Below are 22821 nucleotides of genomic sequence, written 5' to 3'. Positions count from 1 at the left end.
GTCACCTGATTTAGCCAGCCAATTACTTTTTCCAAGTTTTTTTCGATGCCTCCATTGTCGTAGTTCCTGTCCCACCTCCCCTGCGTAGTTAATGGTGCAAAAAAAGTGCCATGGAAGGTGGGAGGGGATACGAATTTTAAGGGCATTTGCCTCGTGGTATTCGGATTGGAATTGAATACCTCGAACGGCCTGAATATCTATTCGATCGAACAGTGTTCGCTCATCTCTATTTAGGAGGAATTGTTTTTTTTTTTTTTTTATAAAACAATCTCAAAGTGTTCCTTCCTTCAATGTTCATTTAAATTTTCAAAATAAGTTACAGCCATTTTCCAGATTTACTAATGGTTAGACTGTGCAAACATAGACAGCCAATCTGAAAATACACTGGATTTATTTTAGTGGCTGATCTTTAGATTGTCTACGCTAAGATTATACGATACCACCTCTTAGCTGGCTTACTTTGCAGAAGACTTTTACATCAAACTCTTTCTGCGATTTGACGTATTCTTTTCCCATCAAGACATGTCCTTTCCTTCAAAGACTGACCACTTGCAAGGTAGAAAAAAAATTATCTTAATCCGGATTACACAATTTTAGATGAATTGTGTGCCAGGGTTGAGTTATTTACAATAGTAAATCTGCCTTTATTTGTTGGACTAGACACCAAACAATGATATAACACCATCTGTTTGTAGTGGGATAAAAAAGTCTAGATAGCCCCAGCCTAAGAGACCATGAACTTTAGTAGAACTTTTGTTGAAATAAACATTCCCCGTATCCGTTGAAGGCAAGGTGCCTCCTGTTGGTTTCTCCTAGGTAACACAATACCATAAGTAAAGATCACAGAAAATGGTATTCATTGCTTCTGAGTGCATTTCATATACATTAAGTAATGTTTTTTCTGTATAGTCTTCAAAGACTGGAAATGTCTGTCATCTCTATCTAGTGATTTGACCCCACTTAATATACATTAAGAATTAAAAACAGTATTTCATGTTGAGGTTTAGGATGTGTTTAAGCTTTTAGTTTTCCCTAAAACCTAACTTAAAATGGCAAAATAATGACATTTGTAAAAAAGGCTGAAATTTATGTGGATCACTGATATCCTTTTCAACATTGGGAAGACTCTCTCTGATGAGCAGGGAACCATACTAATAATATACCATCAGATGATCAATCCATCTATATAATATAAAACAAATAATAATAAATAATATATAAATCAAATCATCATACATATAAATAAACAGACACAAAAGCTTAATCAATGACGGCCTACCGAGTAAATGTTCCTGTACAATATGTCTGGATGCAGTTGAGAGGAAAAATTCACATAATATCAGAGTATTTGACAACTTTAAGGGTTTGTCCAGCCTTTTAATATTGATGACCTATCCTTAGAATAGCTCTTTAAGGCCAGGTTCACACGATGTCTTTTGGCACATAATGTGGCATGTAGACGCTGCAGGAGCTTTTGCGGGCCGTATACGCTCCCATTGTTTTCAATTGGAGCCGGTACCGTATACGCGGCGCTATTTTGCAGCCGTGATTTTATGGCGGCCGCAAGCGCCACGTATACAGTACCGGCTCCCATTGAAAACAATGGGAGCGTATACTCCCCGCAAAAGCTCCCGAAGCATCTACGTGCCAAAAGACATCGTGTGAACCTGGCCTTATGGGTCCAGCACTTGGTACATCCAGCAAACAGCAGTTCACTGCATCCACTGGACCTGGATGGAGCCATAAGCAAACAACTCTGTCCATTGAGTAGTGACCACACCAGGCTACTTCAGCTCTGCTTCTTTGAGATGCAGCAGTAACCTGGAATAGCTGCTACACAATGATCAGAGGGTGTTTCGGGTGTTGTACCCCTTCTGATCTTGTATTGATGACCTATTATAAGAATAAGGTTCATCCCATCATGAACAACATCTGCAAGGAGTTTGTATGTTCTCCCCGTGTTTGTGTGGATTTTCTCCCATCCTCCCATTCTACAAAAGACATACTTATAGGAAAAAAAAAAAAAAGTACATTGTGATCCCTATATGGGACTCACAATCTACATTAAAAAAAAATTAAGGTTCATTTTACGATTCCATAATGATGAATTTACCTATATAAGCGGCACAACACCTATCCATATATATCCTTTCAATATCATCCATAGTGGTGATCCGCTGTAAAATATTGCTCTTGGAGTCACTCATATTAGTTTTACATGGTATGCAAGTGTTGTTCAAACATACATTCCTGTCAGAGCACTTTCTTAGGATCTGAAATGCGATTGCTAGGGTCTCAGGCCCCCTAAGCCCTCTCTGCTGCGACCCTCTGTTCCCCCTGGGCTGCTTTGCTGATCTATTCTTATGCTGGCATAGTAGCAACAACGTGAGGCTAAGCCAAGTCACCGGGAACTCGCCCCTTGGGAGAATGACCTGAACCTCTCTTCTTCATATTGGGACAGGTATTTCTTATTTGTCCATTAGCTACCAATGCCATTCAGTACACAGAAGAGGAGCTCCTGACCTCATCCCCAGATTTTATCCCTATTATTTATCCTTATTTTATCCTTTTATCCTTATTGAGGGAACATGACAGGCGAAGAAGTGTGAGCTGAGGAGGTTCTTGTACACTTGAGAAAGGGTCAGTAAGACCCGAAACGCGTTGTGTTGTGAACCTCAATAAAGTTTTATGAAGCTATCTTGAACCTAATGGGTGAAGTGCAGTCCTATGCTTCTGGTCCTTTGCACAGATTTTATCCTGGTCTTTCGGATTGGTGTTGTTTCTGTGGTTCTGAGAAGGGTATGCTCTTTCATATTTGTTGACAATGCAATGCGATTAAGCATCACTTGGTGTTGGATCTTCACACCAAAGTCAGTGGTCATTCCCTTACACCATCACCTCAGCTGGCTCTCCTTTCACAGTCATCCCCAGGCACTTCTGCGCCTAGCCTTATGGAATTTTTACAGGAGCTTCTCTATATGCAGAGAATGGAGGCCCCGGTGGTGGAGGATTTCCCTGATTCCTCCAAATTCGAGTCACCGTATTTGAGTCCTCCGACAGACCAGAATAACGGAGAAGTAATGCTAGTATGAACTTACCATCAGTGATGAAAAATATATACAATATACAACGCATGTTGGCTGTGGTACGCCATTATGTGCTTTATATTCTACTATAATTTCATTTTTAAAGGAACCTAGTCAAAATAGCTTCAGATGTCCCTGGATTTTAAATGTAATCCGGACATATAGATTGAAAGGTAAATTAAAAAGGTGATATAAAAGCTATTACTGTCACATTGTGTTACATCATATACATCAAAGCAAAATATATGATGATACAGGCCCATTGAGACTGCATTTGAAATGATAGCATTTTGCTGACAACACTGATTTTGGAGGCTGCTTTTTTTTTAGACATTCCAAGCATTCTGTTGACATCTGCTTAAGGAATGACTACATGCTAACATGGATATCTTACACATACACTGGCTGATTCTGTCTGATGTGGTTAGTTTGATTTTTCTTGTATTCTCTGCACATTTATGTTGTTGCTTGTTGGAGAAAGATGATAGATATCCTGCCTCTCAATGCTAAGACTATTTTGTATAATAATATTTTCTTTTGATCACCAAGATATCATAAATTTGGTATGCTGCTGCGTACACATGATAGAAAACCCTGACTTTATGTTACCATAATTATGTATAAGCATGAATTAAGCAAAACAGAATAATGAAAGCTTATATATATTGCGATAGTCAGGACCTATAAGTAACTGGGTGTGCTCCTCAACAATAAACTAGACTGGGCTGATCACCTGGAGGCACTGCACAGAAATGGTCACAGCAGACTCAACCTGCTCAGGAGGCTGAGGGCCTTCGGAGTCCTGGGGCCACTTCTTAGGGCCTTCTTCAACTCTGTGGTTGCCTCAGCCATCTTTTTCGGTGAGGCCTGCTGGGGGAGCAGTATATCAACCAGGGACAGAAATAGACTTGACAGGCTGATCAGAAGGGCCAGCTCTGTAATGGGGAGCCCCCTGGACCCAGTACAGGTGGTGGGTGACAGAAGGATACTGTCCGTGGTGAGCTCCATGTGGGAGAATAAATCCCACCCCATGTAAGGGACTTTGATGGCACTTGGCAGCACTGTAAGTCTGTTTCACCCCAAGTGTGAGAAGGAGCGCTATCGCAGGTCCTTCCTTCCAACTGCGACCAGGCTGTATAATCTACATCAGACCAAGCGAAAATGACTCCGCACAGAAAACTAATGATTATGATTATGAAGTCTTTCTTCTTCTGTTCCTTAGCTGCTATGGACTCCTAGTATATCTTCTCTTCTCAGCATAGGTGTGCCTACGTCTGTAATATATTACTGTGTATTATCCTGTATCTGTATTACTATGCTGCTGTAACATACTGAAATTTCCCCTCTGTGGGACTATTAAAGGATTATCTTATCTTATAGGGCATTAATGAGTGTATGGAGATATCCCCTCCTTAAAGCAATATTTTTGGAAAGAATACGTTTTTTGACCCCTTCTTGCTCTATGCTGTGCAATTAAGTAGTGCGTATATTTAATGCTCTGTGTCATAATAGAATGCCGTATTCATAACGCAGACACAGGAGCTGACGTCTGGATCTCAGCTGTATTACACAGCTGGGACTTGAGACTAGTGCCTTAACTCCACAGATTCTGACATTTGGGTGGTTCAGGGTTAAAATGCCCACCACATTTTAATAATTACCGTTTTACCTACGCAGGAGAACAGGGATTTGGATAATTTCTCCAACATTTGTAAAACTTTAAAGATCACAGCAGAATAACTGAGAGAACATAGCAGGGAGCAAAGGTAATACAGTACAGTAATACAATACCCAGATACTGGATATGCTCCTTATTCAGTTTGTAAGGAAAAGACATCTATTCCTGTATTCAAAATCTGAGATAAGTTTAAACTTGTTCCCGAAGTCTCTCAGCACCTGTTGGACTGCAGGTGGCAAAAACTTAAGCTATCAGAAATAAGTCTGGGGTCAATAATTTTATGCTGGTCTGGTCCTAATAAAAATGTTAGATTTTTGATTAGCTTGTTTTACTCTTTTAGCTGATAGCTTCCAAGCTTTATTGTAATATGCATGTATATTCGCCTGATGCCTTTTCAGTATTAGGTCAAATTTACAAGAGTTAGGTGAGTAACCTCTTTTTCCCTTTGGCATTCTCATGAGCAGAGACTTGGATGAGCATACCTCTCATATATGGCATCAGCGTTTTGAAGATAGATTTGATGTACCCCGCAATAGCAGAACCAGAAACTTTCTTCTGAAACTCCCCTAATTTTAATGTTATTGCAGTGGGAACGGTCCTCAGCATACACCAACTTCATTTTAAGCTACTGGATATCATCCACCAGTAGGTTTCTGAGCATCAACTAGCTCATTGTGGGCTGAAGAAAACTCCACCATTTTTTGTTCAATGTGGTGAATCCAGGAGTCAAGAGCATCAATATTTGATTGAAGCTGAGTAGTACGAGGGTTAATGTGAGGATGATAGTGTTTTGGAGGAGAACAAGCATGAACTTGAAAGGATCGTCTGTACTAGGAGTAGAGGACGACAGAAAGTTCTCCAAATCATAAGTTGTCAACAAGATGAGTTCTCTACTGGCTGATGGGACATGGATGGATGAACTACATTTATGCGCTGCACCTTTACTAGATGGAGATGCAGATGGAGTGAAAGAGGATAGCCACTTGCCATTGTCCTGTAGTCCCGGAGGGGATGTAGATGCTTCAGGAGAAGGGGATCCTGATTATGATTACATTGTTGGCAAGTGATGATAGAGAGGAGCATGGGCTTAAACACTATCCTAAGGGAGGATAGGATGGAGGGAAAATATGCAGTTAGTTTCTTTGGCCTTATAGCTTTAGGTCAGAGTCGGATATGTCAAGGGCACTTTCATTACATCCACCGTACAAGGGTATCCACATAAAGAGGGGTGCATTAAGTAATATACACTTTATGGTGAAACACACAAATCACAGCCTAGCAATGTAGATAAGAGCAAGATGTTGGCAAAAATTAGGATCTATAAGGAATTTTTTGAGGGCCTCTAAAGATTATAAAATAAAAGGCTGTGGAAAAGCTCATCCACTATTCAAGAAGCAGGAGTAGTCTGGCCATAATAAGTCTCCAAGAGTATCGGTGTCAGTTTGTATACAAGGAGACACGAGCTGCCGGCTCCACATAAAGAGGATGGCACTGCAGTACAGCTATCATGCAGCCCTGGGCTGGGAAGGAGAAATGACAGATGGTACACAGGGTCTGGAGCAGGTGTTATTAAAGTGGAGTGGGAGGGAGCACTAAACTGGGCCCTTAGGATGCCGCTGGTCAATACTGGAGGACCGCTGAAATACAGAGCATCCAGCCCCAGCTCTGCACCATAATATAGCTGTACCACGTGGCCTACAGCAAACAAAAAAGATGGCGCCTGTAATAGTCCTGTTCTAGATGCTCCCAGCTGATAGTTCTGCACCACTAGAATAAAGTACAACACAGCTTGATCTCTCAGGTGCCCAGGAAGGGCAGGGGAGCAAATCAGTAATTTCCCAGTGAATCTGGGCAAGATGACCGTAGTTGTGAGCTATCGCATTTTTTCCTGCAGCACTTTCCACAGAAAATCCACAGAGGTTTCCTCTGCGGACTTTCTGTTTCCATTATCTATAGAGAAACCGCCAAAGTTTCTGTAGATATAATTAACATGCTGTGATTTCCAAAACTGCAACGTGCGGATGGGATTCGCTAAAAATCCACGCTGCATTTTCTCCCTTTTTTTTAAAAAAAATGTAGATTGTGAGCCCCATATAGGGGTCACAATGTACTTTTTTTTCACTTTAAGTATGTCTTTTGTAGAATGAGAGGAAATCTCCATGGGGAGAACATACAAACTGCTTGCAGGACTCCAGCACTGCAAGGCTGCAGTGCTAACCACTGAGCCACCATGTTGCCCCATGCTTTCCTATGCTTTTTCCCTTTATGTCACGTGCGGCCCTGGCCTAAATCTATTAGGGGACATTTTAACATAGATATTTGACACTGAATTTGTCAAGCAGAAAATTTCTGCTTCAGGAACTTGAAACATATTTTTTCTGTTTGTCAAAAACAGTCAAGAATTTTGACAAATTTCGTGCCAACAGAAAAGGTGTATTTTCCAATTCTCATTCATTTCAATGGGATTTCTCGGGTGGAACCTGCCTGAAGAACGAGTAAGACAATTATTTTTTCCTCTAGCTGAAGAAGTCACCTACTGCCCCTATTAAATTGAATGAAAGTAGATTTCAGATTTGAGTCAAATTCAACATTAAATTCCTATGTATGAACACTCCCTTGTAAATGAACAGTTTCTACCTTGGAGAATGATAATATTCAATAACTACAACAGGTTAAGAATGATATATGTAAAATCTTTGTGCTCATAATGACTACATACTGTTATGGGCGATTTTGACTTGAAGATTTCCTTCACTTCAAAACACCCCTGAATTCGAGTTCCAGCTAGGTACTGTAACACACTGCTGTTGTTAGTCATGCACAAGTTATATTCCTTCATGCCTACAAACAGACATTCCCCGGGGTCAAAACACATTGTAAAATGCTAGAAAAATGCTATGAATGACCAGACCATGTTGGGCTTTAACTAATTTCAGAGACTTCTTAAGGTAAGAACACTTTGAACTTTACGAGGTGAAAGCACCCTATTAGTTATGTAGAACACTTAACTGACCAACTCCAAGAACGTTCACACAGTTCATTCTCCAGACTCCTAAGTGCTTATTAATACTTCATGCCAAGGCACCCGAGCATAACAGGTTTTACATCAGCTTGTTTCTAAATGTGTAACAGTAGAAGAATTTTTATTTTTATATAATTATGATGGCACTGTCGGCCTTTAGGTCAGTCACTTCCTTGGCAGCTGATGGCTCAACAGCAAACAAAGTCCTGACCTATAGGTCATCCTACTATAAATATTCATGCATCTATGACGCATTCTCTGTACCGTGTAAACCACAAATTAATTTTTATTTGTCCCTAGTATAACAGCCATATATGAAATTCTCTTAATGCACATAAATCAGGCGAGATTTATTTAAGGTCTGACACCATTATATTAAATATTTTATACTATTATTGGATATTAGGACAAGGAAGTAACTGAATAGACATGATGTATATGCTATGCATATTATAAATGCTTAAAGGGATTCTACCACTAAAACACATTTTTTTCTAGTTAACACGTCGGAATAGCCTTTAAAAAGGCTATTCATCTCCTACCTGTGGAAGTGCTCTCCGCCGCGCCGTTCGTTCAAAATACCGGTTTGTACCGGTATGCTAATTAGTTCTCTCGCAGCGATGGGGGCGTCCCCATCGCAGGAGCAGCGATGGGGGCGTCCCCATTGCAGCTCGAAAACCGACCGCAGCGCCGCTTCTCTGGTCTTCGGTGTCCTCCCCTTGCTTCTTCAGCGTCTGTCGGACGCCTGCGTAGTACGCTCTGTTCGGCGAAGATTGCCGAACGTACTGCGCATGCGCGAAATTGCGGTCCCAGACATAGTGCGGGCACCGCAATTTCGCGCATGCGCAGTACGTTCGCCAATCTTCGCCGAACAGAGCGTACTGCACAGGCGTCCGACAGACGCTGAAGAAGCAAGGGGAGGATACAGAAGACCATAGAGGCGGCGCTGCGGTCGGTTTTCGAGCTGCAATGGGGACGCGCCCATCGCTGCTCCTGCGATGGAGACGCCCCCATCGCTGCGAGAGAACTAATTAGCATACCGGTACAAACCGGTATTTTGAACGAACGGCGCGGCGGAGAGCACTTCCACAGGTAGGAGACGAATAGCCTTTTTAAAGGCTATTCCGACGTGTTAACTAGAAAAAAATGTGTTTTAGTGGTAGAATCCCTTTAAAGGGGTTGTCCCATCTCAAGGATCTTATCTATACTGCTAACTTATGTGAATTTAAGACTTTTTTAAATTTAAGAATTTAAGAACTTATCTCTCCGCGCCGGACAAGTGACATAGCTCCCTGCTCTCAGGAGGGAGGGGAGCTGAGTGCTCGGAGCAAGATTGCATTTCTGAGCTGTTTATCTCCCTCTTCCAGTTATCAGGTTGGCTAATTGAATTTTGTGATAAGGGCTGAGACAGGGAGTCTGTTACCTCTGTATGTAAGCACAGACCTAAAACTGAGTTTATTGCAAGCTGACTCTTGGTCCTGTAGCATGTAAATTTGGGATTCTCATCACCTATCATATCTAGGTCTGCTACATCAGTTTCATATTGTGCATCTTCCAGTGATACTGTGCTAATTTATTTACAACCATCCCTCATTACTGACTGCAAACATGTACGGCTATGAAGAGAGCTAGCAGAGCTGGCTTTGTCTGGGAAACAGCAAGTGAAACCCTGCCCACCAAATCACCGAGAAAACCAGGAACTGAACAAAGCATACAGCCTGCAAGTTGGTGAACAGGCAAGTTGGAAATACCCCTTTAAGGAAGTTATCCCATGCAGCGAGAACAGGACCTTCCGCCAGCTGCATATTCAGCCAGGCTGAATGTGAGCATGACTGGTGGTGGATGGCACCCCCATTCACTTAACTAGCAGCACTGGATTGTTTTACTTCTACTGTCTCCAACATTCCCACTCATTTTATCTACCAGTCACACCCACATGCAGCCTGGTTGTGGTCAGGCTGAATATGCAGTGGGGGAAAGGTACTCTTGTGATCTCCTTGTGGGACTACCCCATTACATTTGCATGTATCATATGTATGTAGAATGCTAATCAAAAAATATTTTGAGCTTAATGCCCCACGTAGTGAGTCACAGCAAAAAGGAAAAGTACTTTCTGCTTCCATTATACCTATAGGGAAACAGCCTGCATTTCCATAGGTATAGTTGACATGCACAGTTTTGGAAATCACAGTGTGTCCACTGCTCATATTTTTCCGCAAGATGGGGATGAGATTCGCAACTACAGGACAGGGGATGAGTTGAAGTCTAACCGTTGGGAACTCCATTAATCACAAGAATGTGTTTTTTTTCTGACAGGTCGGAGCCCCACATGGTGTAAGTACCATGGTTTGGCTGCAGTGGTGTTTTACAATTTTGTAGCGAATCTCTTCCACACACTGAGGAAAAATAAGCACATGTCAATTATATCTAAGAAACACTGGCGGTTCCCCTATAGGTATAATGGAAGCAGAAAGTCCACATACTTTCTGTGAAAAGCGCTGTCAGAAAAACCATGATGCATTTGTGACCACCCAGGGAGAACCGTGCAGGAAGCTGGACTGTCATGGTGACCTTATAGGCACCAGAACTCCCAGGAGAGGTGCACAGGGTAATAGGCAGAGTCAGTTAGATGTGACGCCAGTTGGAGTATTGAGACACCCGCTGGTCCCTGGGCTGGAGATGGTGATGTGGGTGCCAGTGCTCCACTCCAACAAGGAGCTTTTACCCAGGGCTTAGCTACAAGGAAGGCAATGTCCAGGCCAGGATCAGTAGAAGTGCTCACTGCTTTATTGTAACAGGCATCTGCTGGTCACTTGTCCTGTAGCAGTGAGCTGTGGCACAGTGGCTTGTAGCTGGCTGACACCTTCCCATGTATTAGCAGAGAGTCTAAGATGTCTGCAGGGGTTCAGTTACCTTGTAGAGGTAGGTGCAGGCTGCCAGGGTCATAGCTCTGCTTAGCCTGATATAATCCTGTCCTCTTACTGATGGTGGCGCTGTCACAGCTTCTCTGCCCTGCTGCTGCTGTGGCAATTCCTCACAGCACCCAGTGTCTGAAACACAAGATGGCTACTGCCACACTTCTCCTTGCTTCTCCTTCCCTGGCTGCTTACAGAATACTACTTCCTTTCCAGATACAGATCCACCCACTATACTGTGTTGCTATGGAGACCACAGCTCACTAGGACAAGTGATACCAGGAAACAATAGCTTGAAAACATTACACAAATGAATACATAATGAACATGACAACATATACAAACAATCATAACTTGTAAGGCACTTATTTGGACAAATAACCATTAGTAACTCCTGTGAGGGGGTTACACATTGCTTCCACGGTTTTTCCCACAGTGTTTTATGGCTTTGGCCACTACATGGGGCATGAGCCTTAAATGGGTTTTCTGGACTAAACATATTGTTGACCTATCTTAAGAATAGCATTCTAAGTAAAAGTACAAAAAATAAGAGGGCATTTACTGAACCTTCATATAGTAAAAGCATCTTTATTCCAAAATACCCATTTAGGTTTGTCTAATTGCTCCAGAGGAAGCACTGTTTAGGGTGAACTGCTCCTCTCTTCCTCTGCTGCTTTTCTTTTATATCTGGATTTTGAATGAAGATGCTTTTATGATATGAAGATTTGGCAAGTTCCCCCCTTTTGTATTTATGCTTGGAAGGCTTTTCTACTGCTGATGTTTAAACCGAGAACACCATTAAGATTTAAAGAGTCCCTCCAGGTGCTGGATTGTTTACATGCTGGAAACTAGGGCAATGCCACTCTTTTTTTTCTTGGACATTGTTATCTTAAGAATAGGTCATCAATAACAGATTGGTGGGGGTTTGAGACCCAGCATCCTCACCAATTAGTTATTTTCGGCAGCTAATGCACAGAGAATGCAACAGAATAGACGCAGTTCTCTTTCTCTAGAGTCCAAACTGAGTTACTGCAGCCTGGCTCCCATTTAAAGCGATTAGAAAACAAGTTTTCATAAATGAATAGTACTGGTGAATATAAAAAACTTTGTAATATATATTATTACATAAATATATATTGAATATAAATATATTTTCTCCTACATTTATCAAGCTGATAAATTACTTTTTTACAAACACGGAGAGGTGACGTATGTTGAAGGATTCTGCTGTATAAGACATACAAACTGCACCTGATACATTGTGGGACAGTGAGCTCCTTTAATATTGTTATGCTTCAAGAAAAGAATCTACAATTACAGTTCTGTGTAACATCTTTGCCTATTTGGGCCTCTGTGCGATCATCAGGTCACACTTCGGTGCAGGAGGCATGTTCAGTTGTGATCCTTTGCACCTGTTGTTGTAGTACAGCTGAGGATTTGTTTTTGTGTGTCAGTCCAGCTAGTGCTTTTCTTCCATTGTCTACTAGGGATTTAACTTAATGGTTTTGATTGACATTCCTCCTGGCCAATTAAGTTTAGGGTAGATTCCTTTAAATATCTTTTCCAGCCCACTTCCCAATGCTTGCTATTGCCTATTGCCTGGGCCTGGCTCTATACCATTTGCGGTTTGTATTCTTGGCTTTTCTTGTGACTACTCTCTTGGATTCTGACTCTGTACCTCGCTGCTGGACTGGCTCTGACTCCTTGGCTAGTAGACCTCCCGTTTGTTGCTCTTCTTGTCTGTGTTCTGTGTTATCACTTTTATCATAGGAAGAGACTGTTACTCAGTTGTTTCCCACTGCCTATGGTAGGTGACGCGAATAGTCAGGGACTGGGGAAGGGTTCAATCTTAGGACTCACTGTCTTGTTGTTCCCTTCCTCCCAGGTTTTACCAGCAGCTACTGGGGAATTGCTCATCTACTGATTCCCTAACAGTTCTTTGTGTGATGTGAGTACAGACACGGATTCTATACAAATAAAAACAAGTAAAAATAAGGAGGAGACAATTTTCTTTAAGAAGATATATAAATATCTTCTTATATATTATATATAGCAAAATAAACATATACAACAATATTTCTTATAGTTAAATGTACTATTCATTTATGGAAAAATGTTTTAGATCTGTAGGTACGGTTTAAGTGTATAGGAGCTGATCTGCAGTACCTTGGTTTGGCCACTAGTCAGAGAAGAGAGCTATCATTTTTCTGATTGATTCTCAGTGTATCGGCTGCTAAGAGTAGCTGATCATTGTGAATGATGGGTTTCAAACCCCCCCAATCTGATATTGATTACCTGTTCTTTGGATAGATAAATAATAGCCTGTAAAGCCCAAATAATGTAGACAATGTGGAAATATTTTGGCAGGCCTGCATAAGGCATTTATGTGCCCGTATCAGCATCCACCGTCAGTTGTATTTGAGTCAAACATCTTCTTCACTCCACAAATGCGCATTCATGTCACCTGCACCTCAAAACCATCTCTAGAATCTCACTTTGGAAACATCAAAAACTTTCATTCCTGCTTTGAGTTACTCTTGTCTTGACTACTAATGGAATTCTCTACTAATTGGTCTTCCACTTACTGAGCTGTGCCCTCTAAAATTTATCCTGAATATAGCTGCCAGACTCATCTTTCTGTCAAACTGGTACGCAGATGCATTTCCCTCATCACTGTCTATCACCTCCGTGCTGAGAATGACCTTTACACTTGTATCCTCCATTATCAGAGTATCCCACTCCCATCTCCAAGACTGTTCTCAAGCTCCATCGATGCTCTTGAATACGTTACCCTAACAATCAGATTAATACCCAACTACAGCAGCTTGCCCTAAAATACAGCTTTTTAGGCAGGCTTATCACATGACCTGATCACATTGTTATATTGTTTTTCATGTAAGCTAATATTTCTTATCCTAAGCTATCCTTTCACTCTATTCCTTAGAACTTGCCCCCTCCATCCTGAAGTTACTGTGCACTCCCTGCAGTATTTGTATATTCACAGACACCAGTTGGTGACTGTCTCAAACAGGTTCAGCTATATGACCTTATTTATTAACCCATTTATGCTGGAGGTTGAATGTTTTGAGTTGTAATAATGGAACTCTAGGCATAAACATGTTAATAGATGGTTGCACCATTGTACCAAACAAGTCCTTACCTCTTGGGCCACCCCTATGTCCTCATAAATTTTAATCTCTTGTGAGCAGGGCCCTCACTCCTATTGTGTAGTATCTTATTTTGTTACATTGTAATTTTAATATTGTCTGTTCTAGTGCCCTCTGTTTTGTAAAGTGCTGTGGAATATGATGGTGCTATATAAATAAAATTATTATTATTATTATTATTATTATTATTATTATTATTATTATTATTAGAGGTCATTTTGGTATCTTGCAAGGAGGTATTGTCTTCAGATTTTTGAAAAGAGCACAATATGGCAATGTAGCTCAGAATGTGCCATTACTCTTACCATCATGCTCTAATCTTATTTTGCAACCCAAGCATGTTTGTGGCTCTCTGAAGGGATTTTCCAGCTAAACAAAAATTGGTTAAAAAATAAGACATAAGGATTTTACTTTTTTTCACATAACAGTACTACAACACACATGTTGGTTAGAGATCTTATAGACGGCACATAAGGTTTGTAGTTGTAGTACACTACTATATTTTAGCAGTATACTTGAACCATTTTTAGAATGCCACTCTTATAACTGCTCACTCACATATCACTGTTGACAGAGGCCTCTGCATAGTGTTATCTTCACACAAAACTATGGACATTGTTGATTTTATACTGGTTCTCAAAGCATGTCACAATTAATAGCTCAAGCTCAACATTACAATTTCCTCAGCGACAGCTCATATAGAATTCTACAAGCCTTTTACTTCCATGGATGGACTACTCTAATCTGCTACTCTAAGGCAATAATAATTTTCACATTCAGTTCACAATCTGCTCTCTATGACTCTCCTAGAATCACTAGGCTATACTAGATTCTCAGCTTTGTCTGTACATTTCCCAAAAGTTTATCAAACAACCTGTTGTGCAATGTCTCTTCAAGCCCCATGTTACAGGTTTGGCTTCCATCCCATTATCTCTCCTACAGTAAACAAGCCACTCCAGTTATATATCCCACCACCCCCTGCAAACAAGCCCACCCTGGTGTCTACTTCACCAACACTTCTCCCATCAACAGGCCCCAGGCCTAAGAAATCTTACAGGACAAATATAGAGAACTTGAGTTCATAAACACACCATCTGTACTTCATACGTAAGCTATCTGAACTTGTCCCCTTGGTTCCAAAATACACCTTTTAATTTGCTCCTCGATACTCCTACTACCAGCATTGTGGTGCAGCAGTCTAACCCTTTCTGCATCTATGCTGGTGCTGGGCTCTCGGCCTCCCATTAGCTAACAGCAATGAAACTATTCATTCTCATTGTCAGTTACGTAGTAGTGGTGACAGTACAGTGGCCTGCCAATCCAGCAATCAGCATCCAAGTATGGACAATCAAATACACAGTGAAATATCTGCATGTACATTATACACATGCCATATGATACAAAGGAATAATACCATGCTGTAGGTCCCAGCCAAATAAGCATCTAGCTAAATGAATACCTAAGGCTGCAGTCACACATAGAGGCAGAATTAATATTCTGATCACAAATTGACTTTTTTGTAAAATGCACCAAAATGTGGCAGAAATGGGTGAAAAAGTTCCAAGTTGTTTGAAAAGGTGGTGTTACATCATCATGGGGGAGGGGAGTGATTTCACTAAAAAGAGTGTGGCTTGAATGCAACAAAATTTTGCCCCAAAGTAAGCTAACTGAGGGTCCATTGACACGAGTGAAAATGGTGAGGAATTTGGTGTGAAATTTTCCACGCTGAAAAAAAAAAGCCTCCCATTGATTTCAATGAGTTCAGCTAGCTTTTTTTCCCACTAGCGGCTTTTTTTTTCAGCGTGGAAAATTCCACACCAAATTCCTCACCATTTTCCTCCATGTGAATGGACCCTTATAGATACATATAAACTCTACAGTGTAAAGATACACCAGATTTATCATCCAACCTCAGCAACTATGATAAATCTGGAGCATTATCAGTTTACACTGTCTATTAGTAAATACATGTCAAAGCCAAGAGTACATAAAGAACAATAGAAGGTTTTCTTCTTCTGTTTGAATCCACTCCTGACTATGGTCCATAAAACTGGCACAAAGACTATATGTAATTCCAGCCTTACAAATATTGTAAACCTTTGTTTTACTGCTTTTGAAAACCTGAGCAGAAACCTTGCTTAAAACAAACATAATACATCTGCAAGTAAATATTTAAAGGAAAGTAAATTCTGCACAGCAGCCGTAAGCCCATACTCATCTATGTAAATGTGGCATCCTCCTGAGGAATAATGAGTTAAGAAGTGAAGACCTCCTGTTGTCACATGCTGTTATTTCTGCTTGGTTTGCACTTTCCCATAAAATGCTAACCACTAAGAAGGTATTTCACAGAATATCCTGGTAGCTATTTCACACATGTGACAGTTTTCTTAGTGGGGCGTTTGATGAGAATTAGTAGTCTGAGACTATGCTTGGAGCACAGACCTTATGAGGCTCAGCTACTTACAATTTTAAGACTTCTTTCCTCAAGAAAATTGCATTTTAGATCCCTGGGACACAAGAAACATATTAAGTTTACTGCTTGAAATGGTAAATGAAGGGAAATTTATCAGGTGTCAAGAAGGAACGCACCAATTAGCCGGACCAAAATTTTATGGTGTTTTGTCAAGCTTCTTTTCAACTACTTTTTTCAAGGATTTTCTTAGAAAATAAAAAAAATGGCTTTAGAATTATTTGAAATGTTATCAGACTGGACTATTTAAAATTGGTAAATTACATATGCATTTCTTTGGCATCAGCTTGCAAAACAAATACTATTGTTATGAAATTTGCATGCATGAAAATAGAGCTCACACAATTCGAAACCTGTCTACAGCAAGGGCTATACTGAATTTTTGCAATTCCAAAAATCATACAAAAACAATCTGAAAATCACTTCCGATAAGTTAAAGAATCACAAATTTATTGCCATATAAAGTGACAAATGTCAGTTTTGAAAAATGGGGCCTTGTGTTTAAGGCTGAAGCCCCACGTTGTGAAAACGAGTGTACTTTAGGCCTGGTTCACATCTGAGTTCAGTATTCCTTTCAGGGAGTCTGCCTGGGGACCACGCGAACAGAATACCGAATGCATGAACAATGAAAGCACACGGACCCTATTGACTATAATGGAGTGCGTGTATTTTCCACGTGGTGTCCGCACAAGTCATACGGAGAGAAAAGTACTTCATGAACTACTTTCCTCTCTACATGACTTGTGCAGACACTGCACGGAAAATACACAGACCAGATTATAGCCTATGGGGTCCGTGTGCTTTCATTGTTCACTGCTTGTCAATGAGTGCAGTATTCCATTCGGGGGGTCCCCATGCGGACTCCCTGAACGGAACACCGAATACAGATGTGAACCAGGCCTTACAGTTCCTGCAAAGTGATTGGGATTCTGGCTAATTCCATCCACCCATTGTAGAAAAAAAAACTGCAGTGAAAAAGCTGTGTTTTCAAAAATGCTTATGTTTTTGAAAATTGCAGCATGTCAATTATACACTAGTGTTTTCTGTATATGTATAATAAGGGCAGAAAGGACACTCAGAAAACTCAGAAAAAACACAATGAAAAATTATGTGTAAAAACGCAATGCATTTCTGCCACGTTTTTTTCCAAGCGTTTTTTTTTATTTATTTATTTTGCTGTGTTGTGCTATGTGGGCCTTAGCCTAAAGCAGTTTTTGACTATGTCCTTCAGAGGTTAAGTACAATGTGTCACCAAAAAATCACTTTGGTAAATTAAAGCGTTCCAAAGTTATTACCACATTAATGACACATGCTAGTTTTGAAAAATGAGGCTGAGTCCTTAATATGTTTTTTACACCATGTCATTAAGGGTTAATAACAATAACATTTTTATTAATATAGTGCCAACACATTCTGTAGAAAAATGAAAAAGATTTAAACACTCTGGTCCATAGCTCTTCTTGCATATACCAATCATACTATTCAGTGCACACATATGGAACACTTTAAATAAGGTCAAGTTTTTTCATAAAGGTCATGTACTTGAAGTCTGCAGTGAATTTATACAGGTCATGGAATTTCATGGTCACTTCAAACAGACATTATATACTGTAATGGGAACACTAAAATTTAACTACTGTGTTAAAATAACTCTATAATGTTATCGTTTTCAAGAGATCAATAAAAGTAGGTTTTAATTTTAAGAATCTTTAAAATTCGATAATAGAACAATTTTACAATAAAATTCATAAGGTACACATCTAACATACCCAAAGACTTACATAATTATACATTATTAAACTGTACAATATACAAAAGTACAGGCACCATATAAGTTTCTATAGTTTAAAGTGATTGCCTTTGCAACCACTCTTAATGCCTACTAAGCCATCCACAACCTGTCCCCTCCAGATATCTCCCACCTAATCCCACGCTGTCTGCCCACACGTCACACGTCCGATCCTCCAATGACCTCCTACTCCGCTCTACTCTTATTCGCTCTTCGCATAACTGTCTCCAAGATTCTTTCCTGCATCCCCCATACTCCTTTCTAAGACACATAAGACTGACCCCCACAATTACAAGCTTCAAGAAGGCCCTGAAGACTCACCAAAGACTGTAAGCCCTCGCGGGCAGGGCCCTCTATCCCTCTGTGCCAGTCGGTCACTGTTAGTATATTTGTTTTGTATATTTTGTGTACCATATGTAAACCCCCAAATGTAAAGCATGGAATTAACGGTGCTATATAAATAATCAATAATAATATTATATGTGGAAACATCACCCCTCATCCAATCCCTATTAAGGTATAAGACAACTTGGATGCTTCTGCCAGTGCCTTAAATTGGAATACAACACCACAATGTATGTTTGTTTAACCTTTACATTATTTACAATCCGGAGGAGGAACGTGGTATATAAAATTTACCATCTATAAAGTGGACAGTTGATAAATATTTTAAGCTGGAAAGACTGCGGCTGAAACACGTTGCATTTTTTTACACAGAGTTTTTCACAGAAAGTCCACAGAGTTTTCCTCTGCTGAATTTCTGCCTCTATTATACCTATATGGAAAACACTGGCGATTCCGTAGGTATAACTGATATATAATTGCTTGCAATATTGAAATTATGGAATTTCCACTGCAGACAGAATGCTGCGTTTTCACAACATGGGGCCCTAGCCTCAAAGACATAGGGTTAGTTATGCATTTCTCCAGAAGTAAGGGTAACACTAATTTGTATTCAATGCTATCCATACTTTTTTAACGTCAGTCTTACACAACTCTAGGGAATTAGATAACTCAGAAGGTTAAGTCGTATTGCCATCATAGTTAACATTTCATTTTCATTCCTTCCAGTATAAGATAAATAAACAGCCACTATGACACATGAAAAACATCTTGTTTGCAGAAAAATATTTGTGTAGCAGAGGTCACAGTAACAATGTATCATTACCAATGTTTTCATTTCATCTCTAGAGACTATAAATTCCCTGCCTCTGAGATCTAGGGTTACTGTGCTTCAAGTATCAGGTTCTACTAACTTGTAGCTTGTTTGTTTTACTTAACATGTAATGTATTTTATCTACTAGTTGAAGTTCAAATTACTAACAGCTCTAATGTCAGACAGTAAAGGGTGTTATTTCAGTGCTAAGGCATTGACATGGCTGATACATACACGTTTAAAAGCCAGCAAGTATATGAAGTTACAAAATACCCATCTGTTTTATAACTGGCTTTCTACTTCAAACGGCAATCTATTAACTCCTCCATCCAAATAAAACAATAAGATCATACAGCCAGGACCTCTGCCAACCTCTGCTTTTTAATGGTTGATTGGTTCTCTTTTTAGAAAAGAATGGCATGGAAGCTGGTGATAGGATGAGGCTCCACATAGCAGAAATGCAGAATTTTTTTGTTGCAGACTTTGCTGCGTTTTTTTGAGCCAAAGCCAGGAGTGTATTGAGCAGAAAGTAGTATAAGTACTTTCTTTATATTTCCCATTCCTTTCGTAGCCATTCTTGGCTTTGTCTAAAAAAAAAAACACAGTAAAATCAGCAACAAAAAAAGCTGCATTTAAAGCAAAGGTGGGGTTTTAGCCTAAGGCTGAATTCACACAGGATTTTTTGGACCGGATTTTGAAGCGTAATCGGCCTCAGAATCTGGCTCAAAAAAACGCTTTCCAATAACTTCAATGGCAGCCGATGACTTCCTTTTTCCGCAAGCGGTTTCTTCCCGCTCGCCGGAAAAAGAAGCAAGCTGCTCATTCTTGCTGTGGACTCTGCGGCTGAATCAGGCGTGGGCGTCTGTGGCGCGACACTCCCTCCAGACTAGGCCCATTCATTTGGGCCTAATCCGGAGCGGAATACCGTGACTGTCAGAATGCCACGACAGTCGTGGCTAGCTGTGGGAGGTGTTTTTTGGTTCAGATTCTGAAGCGGCTTCCCACGTCAAAAAATTTTGCATCTAGCCTGACGTGTCAAGTCTTGTCCTTGCACTTGAAGAAGGACCCTTGAAGGTCCGAAACACGTCGTGCTTTTGTTTCTCAATAAATCCATATGTGGACATTTGGTCTTTGTGTTATTACCTATTACCAACCAGGGAGCGCAGTTTTCCACTTCAACTTGAACCTTTGGTTCTTGCCTTCCGTATATCTTACAAGCAGTGCAGGGGGTACACTTTTATAGAATTCCTTAGATGTCGCAGTCAATATTGACTGTGGAATCTAAGGGTTTAACGCCAGCGATAGTAGTTCTCAGAGGTTACATTTGTGCATTATATGCCAACTTCATATACTGTAATATTATGGCATGAGACGATAGAGTAAACTGCATTTTTCCAAATAATAATGAAAAAAAATCTTTACATTAGTGCAATACTATAATTTTTACTTGAAAGTCTGCATATTATTCAAGTTGGTATATTAATTTCAAGGTTGAAGGAGGAAAGGGGAAATAAAACGAATGATTTTGTAATTGAGTAAGTGAGAATAATCTGCATCTACTAATATAACATTTCTAGATCTATACTTCTATTGCACAAACAATAGTGCTACAAAAACATGGGGCTGTTACAAGAGATGAGCAAATCAGTTTGTAACAAAATAAAAACAAACCTAGCACATAAGAGGGAAAAACTAAATATAGTTTTGAGACACATAGTATGTTCCCAAAGTAGGGTCCTACATCCAAAATTGTGTCTATACCACAAACTAATAGACAAAACAAAGAAATAGGTATACAGACACTCAAAATAGTGAGGTCAAAAATAGACCTCAAAATAGGTCTATTTTTGACCTCACTATTTTGAGTGTCTGTATACCTATTTCTTTGTTTTGTCTATCAGTTTGTAACAAAGCAGATTTGACCTGAATATTCCAAATTGTTCAGTATTTAACAGGACTGAACAATTTTGAATTCGTCTTGGGCAAACTAAAATGGCTGCAGTGACATGTATTGTGGTAATTTATTATGCTCTCTGTCCTCTTGAGACCCCAGAATATAATAGGTGACTATAATACTCACTTTCCATTACCATTTTTCGGCCTCATCGCAGAGTCCGGTGACCTGTCTCTGCCTCTTTAGTGACTTCAGGCAATCTCTTGTGACGTCATGCTTCCACATTCACTGCTGAGGCCTGTGATTGGGCCACAGCACTGACATGGGCATGCTGAGCAGCACTGCTGAAGCCTAATCACAGGCCCAAAAGAGGTAATGGAAGGTGAGTATGAATATTTTTTTAACATTTTTTTACACCTCCCCTGGGCTTACACTTATTATATTAGATCTTCAGACTCCAGAGTATAATAATTTCACTTCTGGTTCTACTCATACTACTTCAGACAAAAAGCGAACCAGAGGATTGCTGTGTCAAAACCCTGGATTAAAGTCATACCTTCTATTTACTGTCAGTTAACATATAGCTTCTACATTGCTCAGTATTAAAATAATATTCCAGAAAAAATACCTGTAAAATTCCCTGGGATGGAAAGCACACTTGGACTGACAAACTTGTCAGAATATTACCGTATTTTTTTCACTTTGCCGGTAGAGTCGTGAAGGAAGTGTGCAGAAGAGAGACCATAGTCATGCCAAGAGGAAGCCGCAGTCGAACTTCTCGGGTGGCACCGCCAGCCAGTCGGGCACCTGTGATGCGGCCTGCTCCGCCACCTGCAGCACACCCTCCTGCCCCTGTTGCTGCTGCTCCTTCTGCGCTCGGACCAGCAGCCGCCCCTAGGCAACCAGGTCTAATGGCACAAATGGCAACCACAGCAGCTGGTGTAGCAGTTGGATCTGCAGTGGGCCACACTATAGGCCATGCCATCACTGGAGGCTTTGGTGGTGGAAACAGTTCAGAACCTGCAAGAGCAGACATCACTTATCAGTAACCTGCTGTTCGCCAGCCAGCATATCAACAGCAGCAGTTTCAGTACACACCTTGCCAGTATGAGCTTAAGCATTTTTTGGAGTGTGCTCAGAACCAGAGTGACCTGAAGCTATATGAGGGTTTCTCTGAGGTACTTAAACAGTGCCGCTTTGAAAATGGTTTATAGTGAACATTTGCTACAACAGAAGATTGCTTATTCTTGAATGGAATATGCTGGGCCTCAAGATTTAGAAATACGAACAAGACTCAACACTTGCTGCAATTATTCTATGTGAATGTTTCTATTATGAATGGGAATCTTTGAAACAACATGAAAGATCTCTAATAGAATATAGATAGATTGCGATATACAATATACATATTGTGATGTAGTGTTTTTTTTTCTATTTGATTAAACCCTTTCCAAATTGGGGAAAAAAAAAAAAAGAATATTTTTCGGACTATAAGACGAGGGGTCCGAATGTGGCCGCAATACAGACCCGGCATCTGCTGTAATAGGAAGGCGGATACCGGGGAGGGTTAGACGCCGGACCCCATACCTGTAAAGTTGCAGGCCGGCTCCTGCGTGGCGATATTGCAGGAGCCGACCTGTTCGG

The 22821-nt window shown here is 40.4% G+C and overlaps 1 pseudogene; it reads left to right on the top strand.

Moving 5' to 3' along the window:
- Positions 1-21888: 21888 nt before the first annotated feature.
- LOC142195185 (coiled-coil-helix-coiled-coil-helix domain-containing protein 2 pseudogene) lies at positions 21889-22597 on the top strand (annotated as a pseudogene).
- The last annotated feature ends 224 nt before the right edge of the window (positions 22598-22821 follow it).

This window comes from Leptodactylus fuscus, chromosome 1 (assembly GCF_031893055.1).
Source record: "Leptodactylus fuscus isolate aLepFus1 chromosome 1, aLepFus1.hap2, whole genome shotgun sequence".
NCBI lineage: Eukaryota > Metazoa > Chordata > Amphibia > Anura > Leptodactylidae > Leptodactylus > Leptodactylus fuscus.
This window is presented reverse-complemented; position numbering and strand designations above follow the sequence as displayed.